General features: G+C 39.7%; 1 long non-coding RNA gene across 7 annotated transcripts in view; it reads right to left on the bottom strand.

Moving 5' to 3' along the window:
* The window catches only part of LOC113901227, a 688350-nt gene that overhangs the window by 104787 nt on the left and 567659 nt on the right, over positions 1-15904 (bottom strand). The window lies entirely within an intron of this gene.

Here is a 15904-nt window from a genome sequence, read left to right as displayed (position 1 = left end):
AAATATATTACTGTGTAGGAGCCAAGGAACTCCATTATGGATGGATTCTAATATTTGGATGGATAATAGGCAGCTGAAGGAAATTCAAATAGCAAAAAGCTTCAATGAAGATTGTTTTCTCTCCGGGTTTCCCTGACAGCACCTCAGCAAGGGTGAGGCTATTATTCCACAAAGTCTCCCCCTTCCCCACCCCCATAAACACAGCTTCTTTTTAGGAATCTACACGGAACTCAACTTGCAGTGATGTAACACCACTGCTGATACTACGGATATGTGAAAATAGCGTGCAATATTACTGTTTCCCTTGCACTGGATCAAAATGGGAACCCAGCTTCTGTGAGACAGTGACCCCTTTGTGGCCAATGACCCCACACAACACATGTTGGAATGTCTTTAGAGGAAGAAAAACAAGAAAACAGTTGTGGGCCCGAAGAAAACTACGCTATTGATCCTGAAAAAAAATTCCATATTATTATTTTTTAAACATCCAAAGACAGTCTCAAAAATGATTGCCACAGGAGTAATTTTGGAACTTGCAAATAATCACTGGGAGAAACCTTGCCTGTTGACGTGCATTTCTATTCCTTCCCTGATTATCTTCCCAACAGTCTTTTTTTTTTTTAAGATCTTCTTGATATGGACCATTTTAAAAATCTTTATTGAATTTGTTATAGTATTGCTTTTCTTTTTTTTTTTTAATGCTTTGGTCCTTTGGCCACGAGGCATGTAGGACCCAAGCTCCCTGACCAGGGATTGAAACTGCACCCCCTGCAGTGGAAGGAGAAGTCTTAACCCCTGGACCTCCAGGGAAGTCCTTCCAAAAGATTTTTGATGCATTAATTGTCCCATGATGGTGGATGAGACAATGTAAAACCAAAGGACTGGTTGGAAATCAAATCTGAAGTATAAGTTTTGCAGAATTAAAAAAATATATATATTTAGCTATATCAGAAACTAAATATCAAGAGGCATTAAGAATAGAAAACAGAGATACGTGAGAGAGAACTTTACATTTTAATTTAATTTCATTTATGTGACTTTTGTATTTGAGCCCATTGAACTGGCAGGAAATGAAGATAGTGCCTATCTGGCCTGAGATATGTGAGGCTTGTAATTGAAATTAATTATATGTTCTTTACATTTTCCATTTCCCTTTTAAAGTTGGACAGGTGGGAATGCTTTAGCTCTTAAGTTACAGAGTCGGGTTCAAGCTCTGTAAATCCTTTACAGTCAACCCTCAGGCTTCCATAGAGCCCCTCCAGCTCCCTCAGCCAACTCTGGCCTGAAACATTCCTTCTCGACCTCACCCTGCTTAAAATCAACTGGCCCCATCCCCAGGTCACCCTGGCTGACTGCCCATCCACACATTTATGTCTGCCTTTTGAGTGTTTTCAGAAGCCCATTAAATTGTGCCTTGGCAAGCCAGACACCTTCACCTTGCCCTGAGACCCAAAGAGAGTGGGTTATCAAATTCCCTCATCAGACAGCCAGAGCCCTGCATTCTTGAGCCCTGCAAAGAAGCTGTGCAGTTGCACAAAGTAAGATGTTAGGACTTGTAAACATGTCATACAATATTATAATATGCCTGTGGGGGCAGGGTTAAATACAAAGGTTGGGCGGGCCTGAGCATACAAAGGCTGGCCTTTCTATGGAACTGTCTTAGTGCACATTATTTTTTGGAGACAGCACAATATTGTATTAACTTGCATAAAAGGGCTGACTCCCATTCTCAAACCAGCTGGCCCCACAATGCTCTCTGAGATGGCTGAAGTTTCAGCAGTTAGAATATCAGAGTTTAAGACCCTGACATAGTGCCTCCAAAAGCCAAAGTAATTGGGATAAAGAAACAAAAGTTGTCTTGGTCTTGCCTCTAAATCTTTGGGCAACTTAAAATAGACCTAGCTGGCCCCCTTTTCTATAAAAAAATTATCCCCTAAATGTCACTCTTGTAACAGTTGGATAGTCCTATGTTTCTGGACAATAATTTCTAACCCTGGCCTATTGCTTAAGGTAGAATTTAAGATGAAGTAATGGGTTGAATAATAAGAACCACTTGCATCAGCTTTATTTTTTGTCTTAGAAAGGAGATAGAAATTGCTGAATTGGAGGAGGTAGATGCAGTACTGGGAAAGACCAAGATTTTACCACACAGAACTAACTGCTTTTCTTCATCCCTTTTCCTCCCTCCCTCCTTCCCTCTCTTCCTTCCTTCCTTTTCATTAATCGCAGTATCGTTTACCTGCTACAAGAACTCTGATGGACTTTAATGTACAACATGGTTCTAGACCAGAAGTACAGCTGCATAGCCAAAAAGGGGAGGGGGGTAGGGTGAGGGTTAATATTTTCTAACGCACAAAACAGGCAGGACTGCTCTGGACAGAGGATAATGCAAACTAGCTTTGCTGGAAATGAGCTGCAAAATACCTTCATTTTCTACTACAGTGAAACCCTGATAAAATCACAACTGTTAAGGTCATACAGTATATCAGGTGGAATCACAGTCTTTAGAACTCCATTATTAATGCAGACAACCTCACAATCAAAGAGGATGAGAGCACCGTTTCCAGATGCCAATGATTTGATCCTATCTTATTTGGCTGTTTACATTTAAATAATGTGACTGTATAAATTTAAATAATATGAACCACCAACAGATGGATCCCAGTGAAAGACGGTGCCTTCTCTGAGACCCTGAATGTACACTATACAGTGCTTTACAATTTATTTGAGCAAAGCTCATATTTAAAAAAAAAATAAAAAATGGGGTGGGGGATGAAAAGAGAGAGAGAGAGAGACTCATTTCTTCTGCCATTATGGAAATAAAAGGACTACCGCTTTGGTTGGTGACTGACGGTGCCAAGGAAACATGCAGTCCCCTAACCTCCGGTACAATGTACCCATAAGGTACCAAGCATCAAAGCATATTAAAAGATATTAACTGCATATTTGCTTATGAACAAGATAAAAAGCTGTAGGGCCTCCAGGTTCTCAAGCTGTGAGTGGAACAGCTTTGCAATTTGCCTGCAAAACTGCATTTTGATCTTAATGAATATAAAATGGCTGCCATTAAAAGTAAAACAGATTATTTCGGGTCTTCCAGGGCCCATAGCTCTTTGCCGGCCTTGGAGGGCCACTATGATCTTTCATTAAAATCTCACAGCAGGGCTCCCTCACCAGCAAATCAAGCCTTGCAGTCTAGGAGATTGGCTACATTTAAAAGTAATTTTCAGAAATCTACACAGATTTTCAATTTGGTAATGAAAGCCATAAGAGAATGCAGGCGGCATTTTGTCGAATATTGTTACTGATCCAGTGCTCACATTCGTTAGAAATTAAACTGCCCTGTAACTATCGCACTGATGGCAACTTGCCATTTCGGCTGCGTTCTAATCTCAGTTTGTTAATGAGGAGCATGTGCTAATTGTTGTCATCCTGACTGCCAAGCACTCCTTCCCTAACACACATGCTTTACCTGCTCAGAGGTAGAACCTTTCACTTTGTCACCGACCAAGCTGGAGCAGTGTTGGCTCGACTATTGCTTTGTAAACAGAGACAGTCAAGCGTCATCAGAAAAAGCAAGACGAAATCAAATCGGAAATTGGGTGCCCTTATTTTATTTGGACTCATCTGTTTGTTTTTCAGTCTAGCCTAAGTTTTCTAAAGTCCTTGAGTAGACACAACGTTCAGAGTTGCGTGTTACTCCCCAGAACAATCTGAACAAACTAATTCACTGAGGATAACTGGTAAAGTCAATATATTATACACTGAGGGAGGGTTACAGTCGAGAGGGAAGGAAGGTGGGAAAAGTCCAAAGGATCTTGTCTGCTATCCAAAGCCAGGTGGCAAAACACACCTAAGACCTGAAATGGAAGTGGGCTGCCACTGGCTTTCAAAAGAAAGTTTAACCCTTTAATTCCATTCTCCAGATCCTAAAGTTTAGGAGGTGTGTTACCCCAAAGAGGATGATCCTATAGGAAGAATCATTTGAAGCCACCATAATGGGGGGAGAGAGGCCACCAAGAGAGGGAAAAACTAATAACGTCAGTATCCAGAGGTGTGATGCCAGCAGACATCTGAATGAATAATTATCAGTGAAAATATGATTAAATAGAAAAAAATTACATAAATGCATTCTAAGACAGAGTGGGCATTCTTGCCTCTGGGTTCCTTATTAAAAGAAATTATGTATTTATTTATTTTTATTTTTGGTTGTGCTTCATCTTCATTGCTGCTCAGGCGTTTATCTGGTTGTGGCAAGCGTGGGCTCCTCTCTAGTTGCAGTACACAAGCTTCTCACTACAGTGGCTTCTCTTTTCATGGATCATGAGCTCTAGGGTCCTAGGGCTTCAGTAGTGGCAGCTCCCCCGGCTCTAGAGCACAGGCTCAATAGTTATGGCACACGGGCTTAGTTGCTCTGCGGCATGTTAGATCTCCCGGATCAGAGATCCAGCCTGTGTCTCCTGCACTGGCAGGTGGATTCTTTACCACTGAGATGCCAAGGAAGCCCATTCCTTATGCTTCATATTGATATGAGAACTGGGTAATGTTACTTTTCTGAGATTCTAGAAACAAAAACGTCAGATTAGGCTTCCCTTTTGAAAATGCATTCAATAAATTTTCTTTACTTGGCAATTCTCTTACCTGGCACCTTTAGGGCTAAGCCCTTTCCTGCACTAAAATGTGGCAGACAACAAGAGCTGTTCTCCACTTCCTTGCTGGCTGGGTACAAATTCTTCCTGCTAGTACAGAAAGTGTCTCCATTTAAAATAACCATTCTCCTTGGCAGAGTACTGGTGGCTACAGAGCTACATGCGGATGTGTTTACTTGCAAGGGCCATCTTGTGGTTCAGTGCAAGTGTGTCTTTAGCTCCTTCTAATATACCAGAGTTTTCCTGGAGCACCTGGGCTATGCTCCTTTGGTTTCCACAAAGTGTAGTTTTAATTGGGTGGCACGTCTATGATTTTAAGGGAATGACACAGGGGCGCCTAATAAGGTGCCACTGCTAATGTGCATTAGTTTTCTGAAGAGAAAACTCAGGCCAATTCCTTGTCTCTGTGGCCTCAGGAGACCAATGGGAAATAGATACAAACAACTTGGTAAGCAGTTTTGAATCTGTTCCGCCTGTAGTTGCTATTCTAATTGCAGGAAGCATTCATGTAATATGGTTGAATTTTAAACGCCAAGTGACACTAAGGGAAATTCTGTTGAATCCTCCTGAACTCAGAAGTCTGAGACTTGTTTTATTTCACCTGTTGTCAGTTCTTCTAATATTCTCTGAGAGCTTCTAGGTTTTGACAACTGTATACTATAAGGTTTCTTTTCCCAACATTTTGGCTTCTGCTAAATTGTGGGCAGAGTGATGGGACATTACTAATTCTGACTCTCAAGTATTAAATATAACAGATAATAATATCCCTCAAATTATCATAGTGGGTGGAAAACTGCATTTTAGGTCATAGAAATTAATAAAATTAGTCTTCAGGTAATCAAGTTAAGTTTTACTAGTTATAATAAAGTGTAATTATTTGTTTCCTTCCAGAAACATAATTCTATAAGAACAAACTTGTCCTTGCTTTGACTTGATTAATTCTGCTGGGAAATACATTAACATGATATAATATAATACTATGTTACATATGTATATATATGTTAGATGGAGGATCTTATTTTACAGATCAAATGAAAATATAAAATATGTATGGCCTTTAAAGGGACAAAATACAAATTTTAAAATTATACATTTATGGAATTATGAAATTTTTTGTCCTATCTCTACTTTGGAAAGTGCAGACATGGCATTTTTAGATTTCTATCACAATTATTTTTTAAACTAAATATTAAAGCCCAAACAAAATTAGGGGGAGCAGAAATAGTTTGAAAGCAGACACCTAAGGTACACATTTCTCTCAAAATTTCATTCTTAAATAGTGGCTCAGAGGTTAAAGCGTCTGCCTCCAATGTGGGAGATCAGGGTTCAATCCCTGGGTCAGGAAGATCCCCTGGAGAAGGAAATGGTAACCCACTCCAGTATCCTTGCCAGGAGAATCCCATGGACAGAGAAGCCTGGTAGGCTACAGTCCATGGGATCGCAAAGAGTCAGACACGACTGAGCGACTTCACCTTCACCTTCAAGCTAAGATTTAAGGTCTACATAAAATTTTGCTTTTAAAAAACAATTTTAAATATTATAGACTCTGTTTAAAAAAAAAGATTTTTAGTTTTTGTTTTGCTCTGACAATATAATGTAGTACATTGTATGCTTGTTCTAACAAATGGCTTGAGATACAACACCATAGTACATGCATATACTTTCATATTTACTTAAATGGACCTCATAGATTCAGTCCCCAAATGACAAATGTGTTTAGTTCCAAAAGTTAATTGGCAAATTGCTTTAGAATTTGTAATAAATTTTTGCACAGAAACAATACTTAAATAGCAGCTTGGTTCCAAAGCCTAAAAAGCAAATTTGTCATCATGTAGCTGAGCTAAAATTCAAACGGCTTTGGCCTTGTCCTATGGTTCCTGAATATAGAAAAGCCTGAAATAATGGGATGAGCATATAAGGGTCCAGTGAAAGGAAGGTGCAGAGAGGGGCATGGTTTCCCTTTCTCCTGTTCAGAGCTCAAGTCCTTCCGCCTCTACCGACAAAGACCCCAGACCTAGGTCTAGACACAGATATCAATCTCACTGCCCCCAATTCTGTAGCTCCTGAAACAAGGCTCTGCAAATCTTCAAAGTTCTTTTGATTCCAAAATCAACTGCCTCCCATCTAGCCTCCCAGCCTTCTAATCATATTCCAAATGCTTTTACCTAGATGTTGAGAGGAATGAGGAACAAAGTCAAATGAAGAAACCATGTTTCCAGAAAGGGTGCTTCTGCTTTGGATTTGAACATGGATCTTGGTAATTGAGTGTTCCTATGATATCCTGGAGTGTGAAGTCAAGTAGGCCTTAGGAAGCATTACTATGAACAAAGCTAGTAGTAGAGGTGATGGAATTCCAGCTGAGCTATTTAAAATCCTAAAAGATGATGTTGTTAAAGAACTGCACTCAATATGCCAACAAATTTGGAAAACGAGCAGTGGCCACAGGACTGGAAAAGGTCAGTTTTCTTTCCAATCCCAAAGAAGGACAATGCCAAAGAATGTTCAAACTGTCACACAATTGTACTCATTTCACATGCTAGCAAGGTAATGCTCAAAATCCTTTAACCTAGGCATCAACAGTACATGAACCAAGAACTTCCAGATGTTCAAGCTGGGTTTAGAAAAGGCAGAGGAACCAGAGATCAAATTGTCAACATCCATTGGATCATAGAAAAACCAAGGGAATTCCAGAAAAACATCTAATTCTGCTTCATCAATTATGCTAAAGCCTTTGACTGTGTGGATCATAACAAACTGGAAAATTCTTAGAGAGATGGTAATACCAGGCCACCTTACCTGCCTCCTGAGAAACCTGTATGCAGGTCAAGAAGCAATAGTTAAAACTTGACATGGAACAATGAAATGGCTCAAAATTGGGAAAGGAGTACATCAAGGCTGTTTATTGTCACCCTGCCTATTTAACTTAAATGCAGAGTACATCATGCAAAATGCCAGACTGGGTGAAGCTCAAGTAGAATCAAGATTGCTAGAAGAAATATCAATAGCCTCAGATATACAGATGACATCATCCTAAATGGCAGAAAGTGAAGAGGAACTAAACAGCCTCTTGATGAAGTTGAAAGAGGAGAGTGAAAAAGATGGCTTAAAACTCAGTGTTCAAAAATGAAGATCCTGGCATCTGGTCCCATCACTTCATGACAAATAGATGGGGGAAAAATGGGAGCAGTGACAGACTTTATTTTCTTGGGCTCCAAAATCACTGTGGACAGTGACTGCAGACATGAAATTAAAAGATGCTTGCTCCTTGTAAGGAAAGCTATGTCAAACCTAGAAAGCATATTAGAAAGCAGAGACATCACTTTGCTGACAAAGGTCTGTCTAGTCAAAGCTATGGTTTTTCCAGTAGTCATGTACGGATGTGAGAGTTGGACCATAAAGAAGGCTGAGCGCTGAATAATTGATTCTTTCGAACTGTGGTACTGGAGAAGACTCATGAGAGTCCCTTGAACAGCAAAAAGATCAAAACAGTCAATCCTAAAGTATAAACCCTGAATATTCATTGGAAGGACTGAGACTGAAGCTGAAGCTTCAACACTTTGGCCACCCGACACGAAGAGCCAGCTCATTGGAAAAGACACTGATGGTGGGAAAGATTGAAGGCAATGAGATGGTTGGATGGCACCACTGAATCAATGGACATGAGTTTGAGCAAACTCCAGGAAGCAGTGAAGGACAGGGAATCCTAGTGTGCTGCAGTCCATAGGGTCACAAAGAGTTGGACACAACTGAGCAACTGAACAACAATATGGGTATCTAATCCACATAGAACACTGGTTAATGGCAGCGTTATTAGGCAGCACTCTCCACCCCACCACCACCATGTACAATCCTGTAGCAGAAGCCTAATGGGATGATGAAGAGCAAGTAGGCAGTTTACAAGGGGGGCTATGGCAGGCAGTAGTGAGTTTTGGTGTCTAGATGTTAGGGTCACAGAGCATCCTGTTGAATATTTTTACTATGTTTGTCCTCCTGCCTGAAGTTCTCAGTAATATGCACCTATAAATGCAGAATGGACTCTTCTGTTTTGAGAGAAAGTAAAGCACTTGTTGAGGGTCATTCTATGGTTCCAGCTTATTAGATTGGATAAGTGGTGCTAGTGGTAAAGAACTCGCCTGCCAAAGCATGAGACTTATAGAATCATGGGTCAGATCCCTGGGTTGGGAATATCCCCTGAAGAAGGCAATGGCACCCCACTCCAGTACTCTTGCCTGGAAAATCCCATGGATGGAGGAGCCTGGTAGGCTGTAGTCCATGGGGTCGCTAAAAGTCGGACACGACTGAGCGGCTTCACTTTCACTTTTCACTTTCATCCATTGGAGAAGGAGATGGCAACCCACTCCAGCGTTCTTGCCTGGAGAATCCCAGGGACAGGGGAGCCTGGTGGGCTGCCGTCTATGGAGTCGCACAGAGTCGGACACGACTGAAGTGACTTAGCAGCAGCAGCAGCAGAAGGTGCAAAAGAGGATATTTTTCCCTCTACACTTTCTAGTGGTAGAAAGAGAGAGAGAAGATGTGCTTTGAGGACTGGAGCAATGCATGTGGACAAAAAGCCAAGCACGCTTAAATTTGAATCTAAAAAGACAAACTAAATCAAGCTTTCAAACTTGGTATTGGGCTGTATCAAAAGGTATGATTTGAAGAGAAATGGTAAATGAGTTGACCAAGATTTTTCAGAAGAAAATAGCAAAGCTGGGTAGACACCATGTATTTTTCCCATATGTCCATGCAACAATTAACAGACTAAAAATTATATATTGAATGTGTAAGTTTAATACCAAAAGCTAACTACAACCCTAGACCTCTACCAAGTAAGGTATGGGGCTCTTGCCTAGCAGTAACCCACAAATCATCTATGCTCCTTCACCAGCTCCCTTTCCAATCTGCTCTAAACCAATAATTTGATTTACAACGCAATAAAAACAAGCTGGACTCCCCTTGTAGCTCAGCTGGTAAAGAATCTGCCTGCAATGCAGGAGACCTGGGTTCAATCCCTGGATTGGAAAGATGCTCTGGAGAAGGAAATGGCAACCCACTCCTGTATTCTTGTCTGGGAAATCCCATGGATAGAGGAGCCTGGCAGACTAGAGTCCACAGGGTTGCACACAGTCGGACACGACTTAGCAACTGAACAATAACAACAAAAAATTACTAGAAAAAAAATTTTTAAAACATACAAAATTCAAGCCTCAATTTTTATTATTAGAGTCAACATACATAAAATTATTTTTGTCAAATTGCTTTAAAATATTTGGCAGGCTTCCTTTCCATTTCCATATTCACCTTTTGGCAAACCAGTAACACATGGCTCACAGACTGGCCTGCTCTGTTAGTCACATTTGAAAGAGTTGTAACATGGATGTGACTTTAGTACTTTATACCAGGAAGAAATGGACTTAAATGGCCCTGATGAGGACCCCTGATAGAATATACTTTGATGAGGCTAAGAAAAAAAAGAGAGAGAGAGAGAGAATTCAAATAGCTAACAATAACCCTGTGTACGAGACAGCAAAAGAGACACTGATGTATAGAACAGTCTTATGGACTCTGTTGCAGAGGGAGAGGGTGGGAAGATTTGGGAGAATGGCATTGAAACATGTATAATATCATGTATGAAACGAGTTGCCAGTCCAGGTTCGATGCATGATACTGGATGCTTGGGGCTAGTGCACTGGGATGACACAGAGGGATGGTATTGAGGAGGGAGGAGGGAGGAGGGTTCAGGATGGGGAACACGTGTATACCTGTGGCGGATTCATTTTGATATTTGGCAAAACTAATACAATTTGTTAAGTTTAAAAATAAAATAAAATTTAAAAAAAATAGTATCATTTCAGAAGAGGAATGACTACCCATCCCATGCCTTCCTAACGCAGATCACAAAACTAACACAGTCATGGGGAAACTTTCTCCCAAAGTGTTGCCAGAAGACTCTTCCAAATGAAGATCTTCTGATAAATTCTTGGCTGGCCTTCTGCCAGCTGCATCCCTGAGAAGATGATAGATCAGTTTGCACATATTTTATACTGAATTTATTTTGACCCAGGAGGAAGGTTTTGTTGGTGAGTTAAAAGTGATGAGAAAGTTGAAAGGAAATAATGTCATCGTAAAGTCTGTTATAGTCATGGAAAAATAATATTGGTCACAGGTATTCATCCTAGAATTTAGGAAAGCAGTCCCCAAAATAGAGAAAATATAGGTATGATCCTATGCCTAAATAATTTTAAAGGGAAAATAAGCCTATTTTAGAAATTCTGACAAAATAATCACAGATTATTCCAAAGGTATTTAAAAAAAAATAACATGAAAAGAACTTTCTTTTTTCCTTTTTCAAGGTATTGAATGCAGAATATAAAGGGATATACACCCCAAAGGGAAGGCTGAAAACATGATGGGGAACCAATGTCAAAAGTACTTTAGAAATGTTGTCAGGAGGCCTTAAACTTGGCTACAGGTTGAAAAACTGCCAAGGACAACAGAAAGCTATTTTAAGCTCTGTTTATAAAGAAGAACAAAGGGATAGGCACATTGATTGGGGCTCACAGCAAAGTGTTAACAGATGTCACAGAGAAAACAGAACTATTCAACTCCTATTTTGATTCTAAGGTCTCTATCATGATGAATGATCTTCAAGCTGGAAAGGGCAAAGCAACCAGAGTTAAGAGGGAACCAGGGCCCAAGATAAGTTAAGATTTACCAAAATATAACCTAGTTGCTTAAAATGAGTTCAAGGCTCCAAACCGGACAAATGATCTCTCAGGTTATTGAAAGAATCTGAGAAAAGGTCAAGATTGATTGTGGAAATCCAACCAATGGTTTTTTAGATAATGGTCTAATCAAGGATGGCCAGGGATTAGCATGATCTACTAAAGGAAAAAACAAAAACAAAAAAAACCCACCACTAACAAAAAAACTTAGTTTGCAAAACTAAAAGAAAAATATTCAGAATATATTTTTAGGAAAATTCTAGAACAGATTATCACACCCATGGGTTGTGGTGCTGACTCCAAATTAGCACAGGCTCACTTCATATCACATGAATCTCTTCCTCCCTCCTTCCTTCTCTCCTTTTTTTCCTAGGAATCTCACTTTCTTTCTTCCTTTCCATAATTTGTGGGGGTTTCTTTTCTGTTTTATAGAATAGTTTGAAGAAATGACTCCATTTCATAAAGACATTTAACACTTTCATGCAGAGTATAGTAGATTGAAAAAAATGCTAATGTAATTAGGGTGTCTCAAAACTGGTTGAACAAATGTTCCCAAAGAATGCTTGCTAATTAATTTGGGGCAACCTAGAGAGTTTTCTAGTAATGTGCCCTTTGGACTTCATTTCACCCCTCTGTTCTTTCTCTTCTCCTTGTAAAAATCTTTGTTCTAGGACTTGCCATATTCCATGAAAATATATGCTCTGATATTTGTCTCAATTAGATTCCACAAATATACATTTGGGGGAATGTATGAATCCAATGGGCTCTGGCATTATGAGCTGGTAAGATTCAATCCTTCCCTTTATGTAGCTCATAGTTCAATATGGAAATAAATGAGTAACCAGCAGTTACAATGCAGTATAACTCAGAAAGAAGCAAACGAACATTTGTTGTATTCCAACCTTTCTTCTAGGCACTTGCTAAGGGCTTTACATATTTCATCAAATCCCCTCAGAAATGATATGGGTTAGAGAAATGATATAAAATGATATGATTATCCCTGGTATTGATGAATACGAATAAAGCCCCAAGAGATCAATTAACATGCCCCAGCTCAGACCTCAAGCCAGCCATGGAGCCTGAATTCAAAGTCAAGTCACTGGATTCCAAAGCCTCTGCTCTATTTTACCCCAAATGAAAGCATCTGAGTCAGGAAGAAGGTAGGCTCATTTCCAGCAAAGACAGGCTCCCTGAATGTTCTGGAGATGAAGTGCCATTCAGGAAAACTTCCCAGAGGAGAGGAAGCCTAGTCTGAAGAGAGTTATAGATGCTAGCCACAGAGGTTGACAGAGTGTTGAGGAAGAATGTTTAGGCAGACAGAAAGACATGTGAGAAACTAATAAGGCTTAAAAGGATGGGAATACAACAAGCAGCGTTTTCGGTGCACAGTCAAGTGTCTGGGGAATTTGGGAGGAGTCAGGTTACAGCAAAGCAGAAAGCCAAATAGAGAGGTGACAGCAGGCTCACATTCTCTGTCTCTGTTTCTATCTCGGTCTCTCCATCTCTGTCTCTCTCACACACACATGTGCATAGAATAGAAGTTTTATAAATATGTATTATTAAAAATTCATGATTGCAAAATGTGAAGTATCAGTGTATCAAGTTTCCTCACTACTTTTTTCTATGTGTTATCATCTGGCGTATCCGTAAATTTCAATGTTCTCCTCTCTGTTTCAAGTTTTCCTCTATACATTCAACAAATGTGCTTCAATTTACTCATGAAATGACCTGCAAAATTGTGTGATTTTTTTTTTCAGTAAATGAAGTATTATATTAAAGATACTAGGGAAGTTCACTTTTAAAGAAACCTTATGTCAAATTGCTTTGTAAAGCAAACAACGACCCTATAACCATTCTCTAAACCTGGATTTCCATATATCAGATTTGAATAAAAAGATATACACCTATAGTTTATTTTTACATCTGTCTGCTAGCAGTATTGCAACATAATAGTATGCCAATTTGAAATACCATAATGTTTATACTTTTCAGTTCTCACAATCAGTCTTAGAAAATGTATTATATTCCATATCATACTCATACATACTTTCTTTTCCTTAGTGGAACTTTAGAATTTTCTTCCCCTTGAGTTTGGGGAGGTGGGCAGTAAGCTGCAAAGTTAGATAATCATTAGATATAGCTCAATTATAATGTACTGTGTCTGGTACAATGTGTTCTGTATGCATTTTCACTGAACAACGGCCTTGACTGATTTACAAGTTAGCAAACTGGGGTTTAGAGAAGTTGAAGAACTTCTTCAGGTGTCCAAGCTGTGCTCTGATCCAAGTTAGCCTGACTTTAGAGCCACGAACTAATACTATTATTGTATGTATCCTCTTATTACTGGAATGATGACTATGAGGAAAAAATTTGTTCTTATGGGAGGCGACAAAGCTTTTGCCAGATGTTGGTGGTAAAAAGAGCATTTTAATGAAAATTAAAAAACGTTCTATACTTCTCTATTGTAAGTTGCCTGAACAAAACATTAGCTCACTCAGGCCTCAGTTGATACATCTGTGAAATGATACTCCATGTTCCTCTCTGCCAGGTTCATGACGGTTCTACTGTCCTACAAAGAGACACCACATATACTCCAAGCCCACCTTTCCTCTTTTTCTCTACTTGTTTTAGTAGACAGTGACTTCAGAAGAACATTTGTATAACAAGGAAACCCTTTCCCAGACTAATTAAAAATTCAGCAATTTCAAAGAAGAAAATGGGGAAAATATTTAATTCTACCTTTTTGGCTGCTCTGGGTCAGGACACTATGCCCAAGTAGCATTGTTTATAAACCAAAGATCTTTCATCAGTGAAAAAAGGCTCTCGGAGGGAAGAGTCAGATCTCTTCTGATTTGACCAGACCTTGGTTTGGAAAAAAGCATGAAGAATTTCAGAGATGGAAGTCTTGAGCCCACCCCCTGCTGTTCACCAAGTCAGGGCCGAGGACGAGCCCGCGCACCCCCCACCCCCTCAGCATGTCCTTTGTCCCCAGTACCTCAGATTAGGCCGGCCCACTGTTATCATTCACCCAGAGAAAAGAACAGCTTTTGATGACCTTTCTTTTGCCTCTTTTCTTTTTTGATCAAGGTGACTTATAAACAGCTGCAATAAAAATGATTTTCTTTTCACAAGCGTCTTCTCAATAATGTCTCCGAGAAAGCAGACGCTAAAAGATATGTGACATTCATAGATGTTGGCCCCTGAAGCCACAAAAGCCAACACAAGCAATTTCTTCATTTGACCAAAATGAATGGTCACCACAGAAACAAATGTAACTTTGGGATCCCTGATTTGGCTGAGGCAGCTTAAGGGCTCAAACTTAATAGACTTCTCCCAACCGATTAGGATCTCGGTACCGGCTGCATCATCCTGTCAGAGCCGATAGCCAAGTCCAAACCACAGCCTGCCCTTGATCCATGACCTTAGCATACAAAGTAAAGGGATGGAGACTGTCACAGGACTCCTAAGGAAGGAACCTGAAGATGGTATTCATTTTGCTTAGTGGTCTTCTAAAAAAGACAATTAAGCATTAAGACTAGATGGATGCTCACATAAAACACCCAACAGTAAAAGCACATGTTTAGAAAAGCCATGCCTAAGAAGGAATTAGCTACTATCATCTACTAGTAGATCATATTACAACTGAATTAATGATGTTTCACATTCACTGTTTTTAAAAAAGAGGGGGAAAAATAACAGGAATCTTTTAAGGAGCAGTAAGTGATTTCTATAAACCTTAAAAGTTAAAATAAAACTCATTAAAAAGAGAATGGTGGTTACAATAGTATATAATTTATAAATCCTTAATTGGAGTATTTTTTTCTTTAAAAAATAGATCTACACTTCAGGTAAATTGCTGTTAACATAGTTGTATGGACTGTGAGCAGTATGTGTGTGTGCACATGTGTGTGTCAAAGAGAGACAGAGAAAGACAAAGTCTGCTGTTTGGATGCTTTATACTCTGCTGCTGCTGCTGCTAAGTGGCTTCAGTCGTGTCCGACTCTGTGTGATCCCAGAGATGGCAGCCCATCAGGCTCCGCCATCCCTGGGATTCTCCAGGCAAGAGTACGGGAGTGGGGTGCCATTTCCTTCTCCAGTGCATGAAAGTGAAAAGTGAAAGTGAAGTCGCTCAGTCGTGTCCGACTCTTAGTGACCCCATGGACTGCAGCCTACCAGGCTCCCCCGTCCATGGGATTTTCCAGGCAAGAGTACCGGAGTGGGGTGCCATTGCCTTCTCCGGCTTTATACTCTACACGGTATTTTAAACCATTCTTATTTTAGGCAATTGTTTTTGTAATAGATACACTAAAGGTGATCATTTTATTTTATTGCTAGTCATTGCTGACTGAAATATTTTGCCAGATGAAAGTAATTATTACAACTATATTACTTTTCTAACCTGTTATGTGTATTGAATCCCATGTACTCATAGTATGTTATCCTGTTGAAAGAGAAAAGCCATATGATACCATGCTCTTATCTTAACATATATAGAGACATACAACTGTTATTCCTTTTTTTCCCCACTGT

Source organism: Bos indicus x Bos taurus, chromosome 11, assembly GCF_003369695.1.
Source record: "Bos indicus x Bos taurus breed Angus x Brahman F1 hybrid chromosome 11, Bos_hybrid_MaternalHap_v2.0, whole genome shotgun sequence".
NCBI classification, from domain to species: Eukaryota; Metazoa; Chordata; class Mammalia; order Artiodactyla; family Bovidae; genus Bos; species Bos indicus x Bos taurus.
The sequence above is the reverse complement of the archived record's forward strand: the minus strand, read 5'-3'. Positions and strand labels throughout refer to the sequence as shown.